The sequence below is a fragment of the Pieris napi genome, chromosome 1, assembly GCF_905475465.1.
Source record: "Pieris napi chromosome 1, ilPieNapi1.2, whole genome shotgun sequence".
In the NCBI taxonomy this organism is placed as follows: Eukaryota; Metazoa; Arthropoda; class Insecta; order Lepidoptera; family Pieridae; genus Pieris; species Pieris napi.
Window position 1 is genome coordinate 9,436,256 of NC_062234.1, and position 20,439 is coordinate 9,456,694.

General features: G+C 31.3%; 1 protein-coding gene across 1 annotated transcript in view; it reads left to right on the plus strand.

Annotated features, from left to right (window-relative positions):
- The first annotated feature begins 9,303 nt into the window (after positions 1–9,303).
- LOC125053498 (lachesin-like) overlaps positions 9,304–20,439 on the plus strand; it is a 46,610-nt gene continuing 35,474 nt past the window's right edge. Inside the window, exon 1 of the mRNA XM_047654855.1 lies at positions 9,304–9,473. The gene's annotated coding sequence lies outside the window, so the exon portion shown is untranslated. The remainder of the gene's footprint in view (positions 9,474–20,439) is intronic.

Below are 20,439 nucleotides of genomic sequence, written 5' to 3' on the forward strand. Positions count from 1 at the left end.
TAATATTAATAAAGGACAAAAATAGATATGAGATAGTGTTAAAATAAAAATAAAATAAAAATTCTTAAAACGGCGAGATATAAGACTCTATATAGCTTCACATACTAAAGGCATAGCAACTTTTATAAAACTTCATAAGAAGTTCAGAAACTTAGGCAAGAAGCGCTCGTCCGGTTTCGAGAACTATTTAGGCTCCGCGAAATGGGTTAATGAAGGGTAAAATGACGTCATCTATCTTAGTTGGATTCCCCTTAGCATCGCAAGCCTCGCTGGCCTTAATTCACTTCATTATTTTTTATTTTTATCATAAAAAATAAACTGCCTGTGTTTTGATTTACATTATAGGCTATTAGAGTATTTATTTCGTAATTAAGAAAACAGCTCGAAAGAGGGAGAAATATTATCTAAATAACAAGGAGGCGCGATATGGCAATTTATAAAATTACTCAAATAAAGCATCGTTAATGGATATAACGTGAATTCATTTCAATTATACATATATATTTCAGACTATGACTGCCGAAAAGAACTGTAAATAATGCATACAATTTACAAAATAATTTAAAAATTATCATTTATATCCTACACAACTTAGTGCTTACAAACTTTATATACAGAGTATAAGTCCCTTATAACCAAGTCTTGACGGTACAAAATTTGCATCACAACGTATCTCAGGCTGAGTCTTAGTAGTCCTCAGTCCGTTATCTTAGAACCCACACGGTGCTTACTTTATATTGCCTTGCATTGAGAAACACTTGCACTGAGTATTATACTTATAAATAACGCATTTACATAATATTTCTTTATATACTATAACTTGTTTTTTATATCACGTATGCGTTAAATACTAATTGCATATTTCGCCCTTTTATCAGTAACAAACAGTTTTAGTAATATTAAGTCAGAAATTCTGAATTATTGTTAAAAAAAATTGCTACCACATTACTACAACCAAAACTTCGTTCTGCTATCGAATATATAAAAAGTAGACTGCTAATTAAAAAATAAGTTTTATATTAAACCTGTTAAATAAGACACATTCAATTTCATTCAAGTTTTTAATTTTATTCTGTGTCCAACCAAAATTTAAGCCAATTATATGTACCAGAGCGAGCTACAATAGATACCTCCACATTAAAGTGATTTGCGGCTATCTATCCACTAAGAGGTATCTGGCAATCTATACTGAGATATCATTTCCGGTTTGCTGAACACGTTGCTTTAACTAATAGTTAGATGTATCACTCGATAAGCTTAATTGCACCGGATATAATACGTATAAGGTCAAAATTGTATTATAATGTAATTTCAGGAATCAATATGACATGGCCACTAGGGTGGGTCAAATTTTTTTTTTTAAGTAATCGATTTCTAATAGCGAAAATATGTTGTAGTTAGGTATTGTTATAAACCCTTTAAAATATTATTTAATTATTTTAAGTGGAACAGCCCGCGCAACGGCCTCGAAGTTTTGAAAAAAATAGCTCAGGTACCCACTTTTACACCTTAAGTTACACGTTTGACGTTGGGTATAGTTTAATGTTTTAATAAGTATCCATTAAAATACACATTACTTTTCTTATATAAACTGTGTTATTTATTAAAAGAAGATTTTTTGAGGTAAGTACATTCAGAGAATTCATGTATCAATGTGGCTAGTTTCTAGTGAAATGTTGCGAAATTGTAAACTATGTATTTTTGCTTAAGAACTTGGAAATCAAATTTTTCTATCATGTCGAATAATAGACAGTTTTACAAGTGCCCTATATATATTAAAAACTTTAGAAGATATAAAAGAAATCGTGTTATCAATATACCAGGATGTCATGAAATGATACGAGTGGATAGACTACAGAAAATTAAAAATAGCAGTAAATAAGAGCCTGCGTTTTCCGAAATTGCAGAAATTGTAACTCAGAAAATTGAAGAAGAAAAGGCATCAATCCCTGTAGCTTTGCATACAACAGTCATTCAGCTCCTGAAAGCATTAAAAGGAACTGCGAAGGCCATTGAGGTATCAATAAACGCTTTTCTTTTCGCCAAAAATATAAGTACTGTTGACCTCCTGGCTATTTGGATGCGATGGAACAGTAACAAATACAGGTAAATTTAGTAGTGTCATAAGGCTATTTGAAAAAAGACTTCAGAGACCTTTGCAATGGATAATTTGCTTGCTGCATTGAAATGAACTGCCCTTGAGGCATTTGTTTGATTATATGGATGGTAAAACTTCTGGCCCATCTACGTACAATGGTCCTATTGGTATGTTGCTGGATAAGTGTGAAACGCAAGCTGTAGTTGAATTGGAGTCAATACCAGGTCAAAACCTGATGACTTAAGCACCAAAGTATTTGTATGAAATTACCTTAGCAGTAATTACTGGAAGAACTTAGCAAATAAATCACCTGGATAAATATCACATGCTCGTTGGTTGACTAAGGCAAACCGGATCTTGCGGCTTTACATTTCTACACCAACACCATCAACTAATTTTATAATTTGGCCCAATACATTGTAAAAGTATATGCCCCCGAGTGGTTCCAAATAAAGACACACTCATCATAAAAAGACGGATCACGGCACCTCTGGACATTGATTAAATGTTCGCGATTTTTATCAAGTGCATTAAAAGCAGTCCTAAATCCTATTATTCACAGAAACACATATTTGCCCACCCTAAAAATCTACTATTAGCGATGTTAACAGATAAAGAAAAGCGTATAAGAAAACTTGCAGCTAGAAGAATTCTAAAAGTAGTTCATCTACAACGGGAAAACTACCACGCACTTTTGAAGTTCCTAAGCTTAATTTTGATGCTAAATGTTACATTGATCGAATAAACTGGCCAGAAACCAACTTTCATCCACCTATTCTAAGAAATCAATGACGAACTTATTCAGATAATGGAGAAAAAGGTGACGAAAGGATGTTGTTTATTAGGCTACCTTGCCATATACTAGCGGTTGAACCAAGTGTAATGATAGTGACAGAAGCTGCAATGTCGGCATGTGATCGGAAGTGAAACTCACTTCAAGGAAAGTTATGGCGAAATTCAATAGTAGGCGGGATTTGTCGTATAAAAATAAATAATTTTTTGATAACCTTTATGTGTATTTGTTTAAGTGTTTTGTTTTAAACGTGAATATATATGTCTTTCACTTAATATTTGTAATGTTTCAATAGTATTTTAAGTAATTTCTAATAAAGAACTATCGTATTTAGTAATACATGTTTTTCTCAAAAAGTAATAACTTTGAAGCTCATGCGCGGGCTGAAAATGTATGTTTTATTATCCGTTTTTTAGCTAAACATACTTTTTATAGTACACTACAACATAATATTACTATTAGAATTTGATTCATCAACTTTTATTTTTTCCTAACTAGAGTGACCCACCCTAATGGCCACATTTCTACGTCTGTTTTATTTACAGGTTTCTAAACAGCTCTTTTATCTTTCTAAGTTGTAATTAACCTGTAGCTGTAATGTATTGTTTTTAGTAAAAATATAATTTTACAAAAGGTTTTCAGCTTTTCAATTAACAATCTGGAGAAATCCGTGTTGTCCTTTATATATAATAAAAGGTAAGTATAACTAATATGTAGCTTTTTTAAATGTTTTTCTTTTAGCAGTTGCACAATGACTTATCCAGTGAGCTTAGCTTTCTGCATCCATTAATATTGATCGTGAATCGCCGTTTCTTCATTATGCCTTTACCGGATGAGCAACTGTTAATGGCTCACATATCAAATTAATGTATGATAATTAGGAATACACTACATAGGAATAAAGTACTGTGTTTGAACGAACAACCTCAGTATTGTTAATGGAACACCACTGCGCTAAAGTTCCTTCATCGATCAATACGAATAAGGAAAAATAAAATCTTTTTTGCCTTCATTATACCAATATTCTATATCGAAATTATAAGTACGGTCGCAAAACGAAGCCTAAAAGTTGGGCAAGAGATAATACTCGGCGATTCTATCACGGCCTATGCTCGATAACGCTAATCCGATTTCAAGTCGTACTAGTTCGTCCGCTCGGAATATAGGTACAAAGAACTTCCATTAACTGACAAAAAAGCACTAGAAATATTTTACCTTAACGCCTTCTGTTCGTGCATCTCACCTTTTAGGATTTAGCTTACCTGACGTCACTTCAACGAACTGTCTGAATCGCTTCGCGTATCAATTATCTTTCTTCAATTTATGGGTTTATTTCAATGTAGGGTTTAAGAGTATTGTTACTTTAGTTATGCCAGCGATTTTATCTGAGCTCACGTGCTTTAATCCCAGCAGACTCACAACAAAACTCTATGAAAAGGCACATAAATGTCTGCCCTATGACCGATTGGGATCTTATATAATTTGTAGTTTTATACAGACACTACATTTGTGCTTCGTTATTTGTCACGAGTTTCTAAAATATATTACAATTATCAGAAAAAAAATCAAACATTATTAAAAAAATTGTATCTGTACAAAAACAATAAAGTATTACTGTTGAAAAAGTATTACACTTTTATCTAATAAAATTTTTTTTAAAAGATAAAAGTCATAATTATTTTTGCTATTTAGACCAGTGCAGATAGCCTTCAAAATAAATAAAAAGTGAAAAAAATTACAGTTGGATGAAACCCATTAGAAAGGCAGGGGAATATGATCAAAATGAAAGGAAAAATAAATTACGGTCGATCTGAGGTCGGGAAGGGGTAGGGGGGGAGTTTTAAGGGTAAAAAACGGTTTATCTCGATTTCCGGCAAAACTACAAGTCCTATCGAAGAAAGTTAAATGGCAAAGTTGTAGGTAATAAAAAGATCTAAAACTTTTGTATTTACACATTTTTCACATAACCTCAAAATTGGTGTGAAAAATTCAAAAAAACCAAGTTTTTGGTTTTTTATTTTTATCTTTTACAAAAATTTATTTTTTTAAACGAATTTTGGTGAAAACTTACCTTATTATGTCCCAAATATACTGTAATTTATTTGATTAAAAATATTTATTTGTTCGCCTTATTTTGAATTAATATCGAAAAAACACCCTAATTTTCAATCGAAAATTCTGACGTCAAAATTTCAGCTTTTTTCAAAGGGTTGGTGTGCTTTCAGTTCGTTGAAATCTCTACTTTCCTATGGTAAAAAAATATATATATATTACCATAGTAAATCTTCTCAGAAAACGCAAAAAATCGTATGCAGTAACGCCCAGACCTGTCATCCCCTTCCTTACTTCTCTATGAAATACGAAAATTTTAGCCCATCTAAAGGCTAAACTTTTTTTTTTAGGTCATTCAGGTATATATAAGTTATCTTAAAATAGTAATAAATAGGCATCTGATTATAATTTAAAGAAGATTCATAGAGAAGTAGGGAAGGGTATGACGGGTCTGGGCGTTACTGCATACGATGTTTTGCATTTTCTGAGAAGATTTTCTATGGTAATATATATATATATTTTTACCATAGGAAAGTAGAGATTTCAACGAACTGAAAGCACACCAACCCTTTGAAAAAAACTGAAATTTTGACGTCAGAATTTTCGATTGAAAATTAGGGTGTTTTTTCGATATTAATTCAAAATAAGGCGAACAAATAAATATTTTTAATCAAATAAATTACAGTATATTTGGGACATAATAAGGTAAGTTTTCACCAAAATTCGTTTAAAAAAATAAATTTTTGTAAAAGATAAAAATAAAAAACCAAAAACTTGGTTTTTTGAATTTTTCACACCAATTTTGAGGTTATGTGAAAAATGTGTAAATACAAAAGTTTTAGATCTTTTTATTACCTACAACTTTGCCATTTAACTTTCTTCGATAGGACTTGTAGTTTTGCCGGAAATCGAGATAAACCGTTTTTTACCCTTAAAACTCCCCCCCCCTACCCCTTCCCGACCTCAGATCGACCGTAAGTTATTTTTCCTTTCATTTTGATCATATTCCCCTGCTTTTCTAATGGGTTTCATCCTACTGTAATTTTTTTTGGTTTCAAAAATTATCGGCTCTGGTCTAATTATCTTGAATAACAAAATGAATTCTAAGTAAATTGCGCTGGTATTTCACACCGTAAACTGTTCTAAGACAAAATCAATGGTTTGATAAATTAAAGATACCTCATAAGTGAGTAATCAAAGAGCCTTCGCTTCTGTAGTGAAGCTTTTTAGATTCGCCGTACAAGGAAAATTAATATTTTCCTATTCCTATTTCCCGGACAAAAGTACAGTCGCGACTATTAATAGAAATATAATTATTTTGAGGTAATATTGCAATTTGTGTTCAGATTTTGTGTATAATGTGGGCTATCTGATAGAGACATATATGCATAGACAACATTACATATACATTATAATATCATTAATAAATAAATAATTAACGATTGCTAAAAGGTAAGACATACAACATTTTGTGATATTTTTAATGGATCATAGTGATCTAGGACACTTTAGATTTCTTTATTACACTAACGAAGAAGTCATTTTAGTAAGCAGCCCGCTGATATTACAAAAAAGTTTCTTTATTCGAAAGAAAAATTTTAATAAAGCGTCCCAATAAAAAGTGGCTGGAAGAAAACCAACGAAGTAATTATTCGACATTAAAGTGGAGATTAAAAAGTAACAATCTAAAATGGTCGCCAATCTGTGTGACCCTTATATATTGGCCCATCAATATATAAATGTTATTTAGTTATTATTTTTAATGTCTTAATGATTTCTCCCGTTTTAATTCAAGATCATAAGATATTTAAATAAATTTCCAATATAAAATAATTAGGACTGGAAATTAATAATAATCCCTTTTCAGGAAATTATATTTTTGTTATAGAAATTAAAACTGGCTTTTCTATCAAAACATAAAAAATTATATTTAATCATAAAATATTTAAATAATTTAATTAACTAATAGCATCTAATAAATACGTAAAATAAAATAACATTCCCTTTGAATAGATCAACCGACGATGGCTATCGAGAGGCTGTACTGATACCATCGAAAACAAGAGTGTATTGGACCTCCAATAATATTAATTGCTACGCTACAGTGTATAAACGATAATGAAGGTCTGTGAGATTGTTGAAATTAATTAATAAAAGCTATTGAGTAGAGTTATTCTGTTACTTTTCAGTATCGTATCGCATAATGCTGGTAACAAAATAGACTGACAAGTTACTTACCTAAATGTCCCGGTTACTCGCTGTTTACTGATGGTACGAAATCATATACCATGTATTGCAGCTTAAAATTTAAATAAAGTTTATCGAACTAGTAAAACGAAAATTTTCTTTTTGCTGTCATTGAACACAGTTTTGATTTTAAACAGTAGAAATCTATAATGTATAAGCAAAGAGATAGAGTCCACAAAGTTATATCATGAAAAGCAATATTGAACTCACAAGTACCGATTCACAATATCTACTTATTATATCCCTTTTTATTCTTGTCTTTGGAGCTGAACATTTATTACTGTCTTATTGCTTGTGGAGTGCTTGAGGCCGTGCGGGGGCAACAGTGTCAACATAAGGTTATTATGTTGAGACTGGCGAAAATTGAGCAAGAAAGCTCCGATCGCCAAGCGACGCTAAAACAACATCCATTCATCTTATTGATCTCGGCAGATGTTAAGGCTGCAATAGTTGTCTTTTATAAGTTTTTAAACTAAAAACTGTAAACTAAATAATGTTTACAAATAAAATTTACTGTTCCAGTTAAAATTCCAATTAAAATTCGTGTAATCCCATTCCCTTCCCTTCTGAAGAATGCGTTTCGGCCAAACCTATCTCATGTCCATAGTAAGCACTCAGATTAACAAGCTAGGTTTGGTCATGCACTGTTGTTTCCCTCACACTTTAAAACCCCTGTAAAAATTTAGGTTTATATTATTTTTACTCGTATAATATATAAAAACATAGTGTGTTTTTATTCTGCCACATGAAATATAGTATAGTTTAATAAAACTAAAAATAAAAAAACCTTTTAACATGATATTATTACTGTTATTTTAACATCCGCACTAGACTCATTTAGCCATAACTCTTATCAGTATTCCACGGGGTCGCTTCCGCATTCTATAGGGTAAAAAATAACTACCTTAATACTACGGTCATAGCTCATGCTTTGGTTCTGATTGAATATAAACATATTTCAAAGTCATAGGATAGGGTTAAAATACCAAATTTAAATTTAAATAACAATCTATAGAAACAATATAAATATTTAGATCAACTGATATTATATGCAAGTATAACAAATACTTTAAATTATTCAGTGAGAAGCCTTAAAGCTTAAAATCTCTTCAAAACGAAAAGGCAAAAGGATTACGAATGTATATCTGTAATAGTATGATAAGCAAACAGCAGTAAACGGATACAGATACGACTTATTTGTTGGATTTAAAAGCGTTGTGGGGCAAAAAGAAAACTCGTTGTTATGGCATAATGCGTATAAAGGTACATTTGGAAAGGATTTATGAAGGAGGCCTCGGCTGGTTTATTATGACAATGCCGCCGCGAAACGCCGAGAGCACCACCTCATTTCCTCACTGAAAGTTATAAAAACATATTGAAAATGAGATTCCCGCTGAGGACCTACCGAATGTTATCTTGTTTGTGATTTCACTGTTTTTATGTATGCTCGTATACCAAAGAAACTCGGTGAAACTTTGGGGACGCGAAGAAATTTATGTATTATGAAGTTACTCATATTTGTCAAAGAAGTTTTACAGTGAGAAATTAGCTTACTGTTTAATTATATAAATTTTTTTGTAAATTTGAGATACCTATTCAATAAAAATAAAATTTGAAATTGAATTCTATAAAAACCCGACATTTTTATTACTGTTTTTTTTGTTCATAAAGCTCCTAATAATACGTATTTTTGACGTGCAAATATAATATTGTAAGAACCTTATATTCGAATAAAAGGAAATCACATTTATATACATGATATATATTTAATAGCTTCAGACTCCAACTGGGCGTGTAAATTATTACTCTACAAACGTTTTCTGTGGCAAGAAAACCTTGTCTCGTATATCAATATTTATTCGTCACTTAATTAATTCGATCAAAAATATGTATATAATTTAAAATGTGACGAAGAATATAAATGCTTTTAAATTTACTTTTTAATAAAGACCTAAATATATATTTGTATGAGACTTACGCATCCATAGATCAATCACATCTTTGTAGCATATGAAACTGTTGTTGCTGTGAAAGCTGACAAGTTGCTGCTAGCTGGGGCTACTGTACTGGGAAAGATTGTCTTGTCAAGAGGGAAAGCTCAGTACGATGCGCCCCGCGAGTACGGGTGGACGGATTCGCGCACCTGTTTTACAAGCTTCGTAGAGATTTCGTAGCGCTACGAAAAGTTTAAGCCACTACGACTTGACAGTTTAACGTGAGATCATTTGTTAATAGTAACTAATAGTGATGATATATTTACGTGGGAATTATTTTAAGTAATTTGTGAGTATTTTATTACATTTAAATTATTAAGGAAAAAGTGTAGTAAAGAATAAATTTGAAGTCTATTTAACTTTTCTTATAATGTTTAATAATTCGAGATTCATCTAAATAAAAATAGGAAAATTAATTTTTAAACTTACAATAGAAAAATTAAACTTGAAAATAACGATATAATTTTTTTCATGTATAAAATATTTTCACTGTTCATTGACGGAAAAACGCACTGTGAAACAACAAAGAAAATTACTACAATGATGCCTCTGTTAGGAACTCGCAATTTTCTTTAGGGGCGCTTTGTTTTCGGCTTATACCAGCGGCTTTTGTCAAATCACTTTACCAGTTATAAAGATAAAAGGAAAAATAATTAGTCAAGATCATGTTAATCTTTGTTTCTCCATGTTGAAGTCGACCGCCTTATGTTTATAGATTTAGAAGAAAGTCAAATTTTGTGTATTATAAAAATTCAGAGGGGTTTCTGGGTTTGGTGTTAGCTTATACTAACTATATAAAATGTATACTGGCTTAATATTTTTGATGTGTTGACAAATATGATTGGTAAGATAAGAAGCAATACATTCATTTTAAATTTTAAAGTCCAAACTCATTTTTTTATCATTGTAAATAACAAGCAAAAGCGTTATAACGTTACATGAAAATTATTTCATATCTGATAAAATAATAGATAAGGTTCACGACAGCTCAAAATAATGTTAGTTATTAATACTGTCCAATAGTAAGATACATAGTTTTCTTCCAAAAATATTTGTTTATTAGAATGAAGTAAATTCTGCTTTATGCACTACACAATTGCTGGAATCAAACATAAAATAATATAAAAATCCACTAAGCATGTACGTTTTTAGTATTTGTCAAAACAAAATCTCAATTCAAAAACCTCACGCCTTTTTTATAAATCAAAAGCAAAGATACTAGGCTCATTTGAATACAGTAGCTTTGCTATTAGTCACTTTTCACTGCATGTCGCTTTCACGGACGTCGGTCACTAAAGAACTCAAAGAACAAAGCCTACCAGAATCCTTTCGGATCTTTCCCGGACGGATTTTTGGAACATTTTCATTACACAGTCTAAACAATGTTCACATTGCAACTTCCACTTTATGATTTTCCAAACTATTATTATATAATTATTATAATTGTCAAAATTGTCGAACACCTGGGATCCAATAATATCCAAATTGAAATCTCAAGAAAAACAATCCGCGAAAATAGAGGACACCGTGAGCCATTTTTGCCAAAACCCTCCATCTTTTAGTCGATACCAACTCCGGGGAAATAAATACAGATAATGCAACTTTCTCTACAGTTGTGATACTTTTTTGACATCCAACACCTTTTGTCTTCAGTCACCGTGACCACGCACGCTGTAAAGCACGCGAAACGCCGGATTAATTTAAAATTATGTTAAATAGTTGTAAATTTATAATAATACATAACTTTAATCCGGTTAAAAAGTTTTTTCTTTAATTATTATAATCTAGCATTAATGTTGGAAAAAAGAAAAATAATTAAACAACTTATTTATTTAGTTAGAAAAAAAGAAACAAGGTGTATTAGCTAGACCTAACTTGTGGTCTTGATAATAGGTTTGGATGGCGTGCGAAGACACAATGATATAATATAATCAATTTATATAAACCAAAAGTAACAAAAATAAAACGTGAGCCATCACAGACAGACGCCTGGCAGATGTGAAATAGCGAAATTAATTTGTTCAAGTAATATGCATAAAAGAACAGATTACGGCAGAAACTACGTAAATATGGCTAATGATAACAAATTATATTATAATATTTTATTGGAATTGATACCTTTATTAATTAAACATTTATTTTCATTTCAAAATTCAACAACTCAATTCTTTTAATCAGTAATTTCGGTACTAATTATATTTTCATATGGATGTTACCTCTGACGGTATTACGGTAACAATAATTGGTTGATGGTGACACATTACAACATAAGTATTATATTACCCGCGGCTATAGATGTTTCACATTAAAATAATCAGATAGTCCACAAGTATTTTAATTAAAACAGTTTCAGCACATTTTGGCTTTTAGTTATAATTACCAGCAAAACTGACTTCCGGGTGCGTACATACCATAAACAAAAAAACTATTTATTTATTTATTTAATTATAAGTAACTATCATGCAACAAACCTGAATCTGAAAAACTAAATAGTACTAAATTACATTAGATAATGTCTACTAATGTATTTGATTTGCAACTAAACTCTTCCAAGTTACAGTGATAAAGATCTTGTTTTTTTTAAATTATATATTTCTATTGTACTTTGTAAAGTGTAACTATTATCCTTGCAGAACTATATGGCTATACTTGCCGAAAAACATCCTCATATGTAAATCTAATTCATTTGTGTGACTTAAATTTTGTATTATATATCTGGATAATCGTTAGCTCGTAAGTTAAGGCTGATGGCAATCAAAGTGATTTCGAGGCTAAAAAGGTGCCAGTGTTTGTAATTAGCCGATGACCTCCATTCCAAAACCCACCAACCCCACGTTTTCTGAAATAAAATAGGAAACTAGTACATTTTTGATTTCCTTTATTCTATCAAAACATTACAGATGTTGTTTCATTAGTGAATCAAATCTCGGAAAGATTCAAACTAAAAGTTCTTCAGATGCTAGACAGTTTCTTTTTGGTCGTCCTGCAAGCTCGTTTACCCCCCCTATTATATAAAAAGAAGTTTAATTATCGAGAAACGTGTTATAATAAACATGATAATATGACTCAATTGAAATTGGTGAAACCGCGCAGGATAACATTATTTTTAATAATTTCAACCAGTCACTTTACACCTTCGGGACCTTGATCGACTACGTGTTTGTGTTTTATTCTCAGTATGGTAAAAAATTGACGGAGATTTTCTAGTACTACTTGCTTTGATTAAATGTAAATTTAACCCTGCCGTTTTTAATATTGGCGTACGTTACGTAACAGCTATCAAAATATATTAATTAATTTTGATTTTATAATGGAGATGGTATTCATTTTGGGTTGAATGTAAAGATGATAAAATATTTTCACTAACATTATGGCATAATCCATTAGCGGGATCAATAGTCGGGTGCACTGTGGAGTCATTACCGCGTCGATGCTGTCGTAACTTATTATCGTTTAATTTATGGCCATATTATATTAAAGCTTAGTCTTAAGCTCGTGATATAGCGCGGTATGATAAAGTATCACTCAAGTAGTAGATATTGTGACTTGAAAAATATTTGTTTATTGTTTAATTTCAGCTGATTACTATTTAAGAGAAAATTCGGCTTTTAGCTAAAGTGATGGACGGTTTGGTCTATGGTATCCAATTGTTTTATTCAGGTTTTCACAATTCCTATAGTTTATGTATAACAAAAATAAAAACTCGACAACTAATTAGTGTCCACATTTATTTTATTTTATTAATTTACAGTTCAAACAATCATCTCTAATATTGGGTTTTAAATGTGTTTATCACTTTAAAAAAAAATCCCATCTTTATATCGTAAATTCCCATTTTATCTTAGATATCGTAAATAAACTAAACACGAATTAAGTTCCGTGGCGGTTGTTGTAGATATGTTCAAATATATGTTAAATGAACACTATTAAATCTAATTATTGACTAAAATATATATACGTATATGTAATTTAACTAATGTTAGGTTACATAACTAACGTTTTGAATTGTATGCTATACTACTATATAAGGAACTTAATATTAATATTATTAGTTAATTGTAGTGCATATAACACGCATATATTTTTGGGAAGAAAGGTTTCTTGTAATGTTTGAAAATATTTGAAACACTGGCATGTTATAAAAACTACTTATCGGAACATTGCAATTTAAACATTTTCCTCTGTACTTTTCACAAGCTAAATTAACTTATCAAGTCTCATTGAAAAATGGAGTTGCGTCGGGAATACTATTAAGCGATATTTTTAACGATTCTAAATTGTCACTTGAACCTAGAGGAATCCAATGGAATTAGCAACCGAGGTTCTAAATTATCCATCAACCATTGATTCTATGAATTTGACGTTGTAGGCTGAAGAACATTCCAAGAATACTTCCATTCAAGTTTAGTGGCTGTTAAATAGAGATATAAAAGAGAAAGAGATAATGTATATTTGAATGAATTTTTGAGTCGAGATATTTGTTTTCTAAACTAATGAGATGTACTCGTAAAGTGCAAGGAAAATTTTTGAGCGCTAGTCTTTTTTAGGTAACAACAATATTTTCCCTGAGAATGTTCATTTGGCCACTGATATTGGCAGTTAAATTTAATCCACGTTATCTTAATTGTTATATAAATATCGAAATAGATTATAAATATCGTATTTATCAATGTTTAACAATTAAAAACAATTATTGTTCTACCTCGAAAAAAACCCATGCTTGATAAATATTAATCAATAAGAAAATAATAATTAATACAGAAAATATATAACAAATAATAATAAACATGCAAAATCTGTTTCAAGAGAACAGTAAAATGCTATAGTCCATTAACTTTTCAATTATCGTTCTATTGTTATCTTACAATCTTACAACTAAATTTTCACCTTGGTGATAAATATAATGAATTAATTAATAAAGCTTTATACTAATATTGAATAACTACTGAAATCGTCATATATCTAATCGGATTTAGATAAAGTTTTGGACACGTGTATTTTTTTATAAAAAAAGAAATTCAATTCCAATTCGCTATCAATTAAAAATCTGTGACAAGGATTTTTGTATAATCATAATTAGTTTGCTAAGAGTATCATGATTGTCATGTACTTTGACATAATAAATACAAGTACATTGACATGTACTTGTATTTATATTTATACTTTTGTGTTATGGCCTTAATTTAGTTCCCATAAAAGTAATTGGTGAAACACATATTTTGTCCCTTAATTCAAGATTAACAAGATAAATCATTATTACTTCGTGCTCAGCATGCGCTCGTCAATTTATCTCACATAAATGGTTTACTGTGCTATCAAGTATCAAATAAAATAGGTCGCAGTATAGTGCACTCTGTTTGTACTGCTATTATATTGTGTTGATCCATGAGATTAATGGATATCTAATTTATCACCTATTAATGTTTTATAACTCTCGTAATTTAATAAGCGTTCGTTATACGTTCCAATAAGCTGGGTAATCCCAGTAATGTTAGCTTAAACTCTGAACCATGAGATCATGCGTTCGTATCACGGCTGTGCACAAACAGAATTTTCCTTCAATGTTTTTTCCTAACACTTGCTCTTTTTAATCGAAAATGTCGTCAGGAAACCGGTATATCTTGAAATCCATAAATCCACGACATGTATCATGCACAGAAGGCTGATCACCAACTTGTCTTAGTAATAAAAAGATGACTTATATAAGATTGTGGCTCCACTAGATTATAAATTTGATTACAATCCTATAATACTGTATATTGATGCATATATTAATTCATGGATAACCTAAGATTATTTCACTGATCATTTCTCTCCATAGACCTCACCTACTTGATGATGAGCTTCCTGTGCTTGATACACGTCTAATTATGGGTCGATTTCGTCTAAGAAATCTATAGATGCACAGTACGATTACAAGCGAAGCCCACTTCATAATACAAAAGTAATTATATCTTGTTGAGTTTTATTAAAAATTGCTAAAGGTAAAAAACCTGATTATTAAAAACATTGATTTATTTTCCCGTAAGGTATCATTTTATTTATTTATTTATTAACACTTCGTTGCATTTTATATTGCTTTCCACATTTAACTTTGTAATGTTTCTATCTATTAGTATTAAACAGGTTAAGTTCAACTAGTTCAAATGTTCTATGATTTTTTCATAAAGATTTACCGAAGCTTTTACTAAAAAGCATTCGTATAACTTAGGCATTACAAAAATTTTTGGAATACTGTATAATATAGCTATATCTCAATGAAGGTAACAAGTAGTTTTTAAAACTAACAGCAATTTATGTGTTAGCAACCCGACTGGAGTAGTCATTTCTCAAAGAGACTAATAAAGGAAAAAGCCGTTTTGTGCAAGCGTTTAGGAAGAAAACATACCTCGAAGCAAGTGCTAATTCGCTTCAGGCAACACGGTCAAACGCGGTTAAGTTCATTTCTAAGAGGAATTGCTTAAATATGTTTACGTATGTTTAGTTTGATGTTAAAAAGTCTTATATTTTCTGTTGATATTTTAAATTACTTTTTTTTTGTTGTTCTTAGAATATCTGACGTTTTAATGAAGCTATTGATATGAAAAATGTTTATACAATTATGTATATAACAACATTGCTAAACAGTAAAAAAAATAAAAATACATTTTGCTAAAGTTATTCCTTACTTCACTAGAATTTCTTTAACTCGAATATAAACGTTATTTTACAAAAACATTTCATGTGCAATAACGAATAACGACAAATTTCTCAATTAAATCATGCACTAAATTGTATTGTTTAGATTTAGCTTGTATACGAAGTTATATAAACAATCTGTTTATCTGTTATATGCATGCGGGAAAATAAGCAGAAATAGAACAAAAAAATTGCTAATGTATTTTGTACTCTATTCTTGCGTTTCAAAGTATGTTTTAATTTGAACATACCTGCGGCTACGGGCTACCTAGACATGCATACGACATGCAGGATCGTTATAAAGGTGGACGCGTCCCTCAAAATATAAACAATGTCCAGATGTCGCAGATAAGCGAGTACAGCCTTTTCCCTAATGGAAAAATATTTGAGTAAAACTTCGCATACAGTAACATAATCTATTTTGTATTGAGTTTTCCGTCTAACACAAAACTACATCCTCTGACACTCCGGTTTCTGACGCAGAGCCTGAGACGTACAGTGACGGATGTAGAAAACCGTGATTTTTAAATTCAAAATGGTTTTAATTTGTTAAGGTGTGCTTGTGTCAATACCGATGATATGGTGGATGGTAGTATAGTGATGTAACTGTTACCATCTACTGCTCTATGATCGTATTTTTATAGACAATTTTAGTTCAAGTAGTTTGCCATATGGTTTAAAATATCCTCGTCTTTTCACGATGTTTTATTTCACTGTGAGTACATGTGTTATTAAATTTATAGTAATATCAATTTCAAAAATGAAATGAAATACTATTCCATCGAAGAACATGAAAGATTCAATCAATCTCGAAGCTTATTGGTTATCTGGCTATGGACTCCAATGATCTAAAACGAAAGACGTCAAAAAACATATATATGACATTGAATGTAATACACAGCGATCCAGAAACAACATAATGGGATTCTATTAGGCAGCTTTGTCTTACAAGATTGGGCTCCCCGATAATAGACCATACAATGTTTAATAAGACTGACGAAGGAATGCCCTCCCCAAGTCGCCGAGGTTTGTCTGACTAATTAGGTTTGCCCTAATGAATACAGGGCGAGCTTTATCCATAGTTGGCGGGGTAATTAACAGCTGAGATGGGAAATATTAATATTTATAAGCCTCGGGGTCGAAAGTAAATTTTCGTTATTAACAAGGCTCAAAGTGGCGCGATGAATTTTATACGTTAATTACAAATAGGCGGAATGGATCCTTGAGTATCGTTTATTGATCATATTTTAATTGAATGTGGGTTGGATGGAACGAAATGTAATATCAACAAAGTAATGGGTATATTGAAAGTGATTTAATTTTGTATTTAAAGTATCGATTTTCAATTGTGATAAGCTTTTCCGAATTTATACAACGTAGAAAAAACGTTATTGTATTTGTTTTTGTAGTCCAAGGGTATAGATGTAATATGAATATTTTCGTAACAGTACAAGGAAAATGAATTAAATTAAAAAACATATTTTCTCATACAAATTGAGATAAAATCATTAATTTAACACCATTGCAAATTCGTTCATACTTGACGATGGTCAAAAACGGCAAATGTGCGCATAGGCGTGCCAGTTCTGTAAATTTAAAAGAATAGCTACGACCGCGACGATAATATTATCGCTAAGTTTACTTGTGTCGAAATCATAACAAATTCAGATTAATAGGATTCGTATCCTATTATTAAAACAATCGTTTGTTTACGTTTTTAAGGTTCAGAAGTATCGTATGAATATATTAATAAATCTCAACTATAAACAATGTGTGCCGTGTAGCTTATCCAAACTTTACTCTGCTTTTTTGTTTATAAACAACACAAACAACGTATCTATAACTTAACAAATTTTGTTTTAATTATAATTGATATAAAAAAAATAGCAAGCCATATCTCATCGTTAAGTTGGTTCAGGTAATGAATAGAATAACAAAACATGTCTTCAGCGAGAAAGCCCATAAGGTGGTTTTGGGGTTTTTTGCGCGATACATACCTTTTTTAAGTGGTATGTATCGCGCAAATTTCCTAGAATTAGCGGTCTAAATACCTGGCTAAGATTATGTATCTTTGTAATAAACTTAATATGTTCTCGTTTGATTAAATTGTGTTAACTCAAGTTATTATACTTAACGTAAAAACCATACGTAGCATCATATAATTGTGTGATCTTTACACAAAAGATATTAAATATCTGAAAAGGTGGGAGCTTGTAGTTTATTGTTTATCAGAATGCCAAATCATAAAATGACTGCTTCACGACTGATTTCAGAGCGACCGCCGATGCGAAAACCGCTGTGTGAGTTCGAAAAGTGAGTTACAGAATCGCAGGGCTGTACGTTACAACGGTAACTAAACTTCTAGTTTAGTAGGTTTGGGACTTCACAATAAAAAAACATTAAATATTAACACAGCCATAAAAAAAACATATAAATCTCACAGGATGAGTATTATAATTTATAACGTTTATTACACAAATAAAGCGGCCGGAACAAATCACACATCGTAAAGATTTTATATCAACTCAAACAAAAACAAATCGTTTTATGTTTGAATTAAAATTTGAATATTGCTCAGGGGTTAAACCGCCTGTAATAAGGCGATGTTTTTATTACAGGACCCATCTAATAAGGACACTGGCTGTTTGCTTACAAACAATCTCATCCCATTTTGTAATTTTACACCTATACCCGCCGAAATATTTCACAAATTGCGCAGTAAAAAAGAGCTACAGTAACATTCATAGCGTTTTGTTTGGTTACATTGCGGTGGTTTACACCTCCGTTAGTATTTTTATGATTTTTTTATTCTTATAATAATAAACTAAATACGTATATCCAAATAGTAATCTAGGATATGTAATACACGTTCTTTTGATATGTTTATGGTCTCTTAGTCAACTTCACTTTTCGGTTATCGAAAATTTTGTGGACTTTATTGATGTTTTCGTCGGTAACAGCCTCTTTGGGGCGTTCACTGCATGCATCGTCCTCAGTGCTTCTCAACAGTTGATGTTCCTGGTCCGAATAATGTTTATCAAGCCAAGCCCTGGCTTCAATAGTGTTTGTTTTTACCAAAAAGCAATGCTTTAACACAAAATTCTTTTTAGATAAAATTAAAATAAAATTCTTTTGTTTATTTAAAAACAGATGTTTTTTAAATAAACAAAAGTTTCTTCACTCAAAATACTAAACTAATAGTATGACAGTTGTCAAATTTACACTAGTGTCTTTTGGGAGTTACGGCTGAATAAAACCATATTAATTTAATACTAGTAGCGTCATCTAAGTGTCAGTCTACGAACTTTTCAGCCCACTTAAGATAGTATGTGGTCTATGGCGTTCAAACCCTTGACATAATATTATATCTGTATCTGTTTCTTGTAGGTTGTGCCTGATACACGCCGTTGCTTTTTGGGCCTATGACGTGATAGTTCACTCACTAACAACCTCACATAAAAAATTATTGGTATAGCCTAGCTTCGTACACACGACCTCAGAGTTTAGAAATAAAGAAATATTTTATTTTGAATTGCTTATTTTAAACACACGTTGTAAATAATTTAGAACATTCATTGATTTTAATGAAAATGCGAATAAACGATTTCCTCTTAATATGTTATTATGGTAGGGGAGCCCACGATGCTAAATGGGGATTTACTCGAGCGTCGTAGAGACCTATTGGGATGCAAAGCTTAGATAATAAGAAGAAAAAAATGTTATATGATATATACCTTTTCATCGGTGGGGGAAGCGGCTATAGATTGTTAAATATGTAAAAAAAAACTGTTGCATGGACATCCTCGAGCGCGTCAGATATTGATAGCATCAATGCCCTACGTATTTTTAATAATGTACGTATGTTAATCTGATCGTTTGCATGATGCGGGTGGTTGTATTTAAGGGTTGAAAATGAAAAAAAAATAAAAATTATCGAGCGCGTCAGATTTTCTAAGGGAGTGTTAAGTGCACCAAAAAAAAGCTCTCATTCACTAATCTGACGATTTCGATGGGACGCAAACCCACGGCCATTTTCATAATTTGCAAAAAAAAATCGCAATTTTGAAATACTCAAGCGCGTCAGATTAAGCTATATGTGGTTCATCTTTATGTTCTAAACGTACTGTCTCATAATCTGACGATTATCTAGAGGGATTCGCCTGATCTGACAAATTTTTTTTAGAAAAACGGTTCACCTAAAGGGCCATCCCTGCAACTTCCCGCTAATTCCATTCTTGGGCGCTTAAAATTGATATTTTGAGCTCGCTGAGTTCAAAGCAATAACATTTCTATGCATTTGAGCTCTCCCAGCTCGAAAGTCTGATAGAAGTTTCATAGAACACTATTTTTGGAATTTTCAAACCGCAATAACTTTTGAATGGATCAAGCAATTTTCACGCGGTTGGCGGCATTCGACGCAGTTTTATCATCCTCATAAGTAGTTTAAGCAATTTTAGTGGATCGAACCACAAATTTCGGAGTAATCCCGAAAAAACACTTTTTCGGGTTTCTTTCGTTCACGATATCTCTCGAACGAAACAACCGCTTTTGACTAGCTTGGTGGCGATCGACGTGGT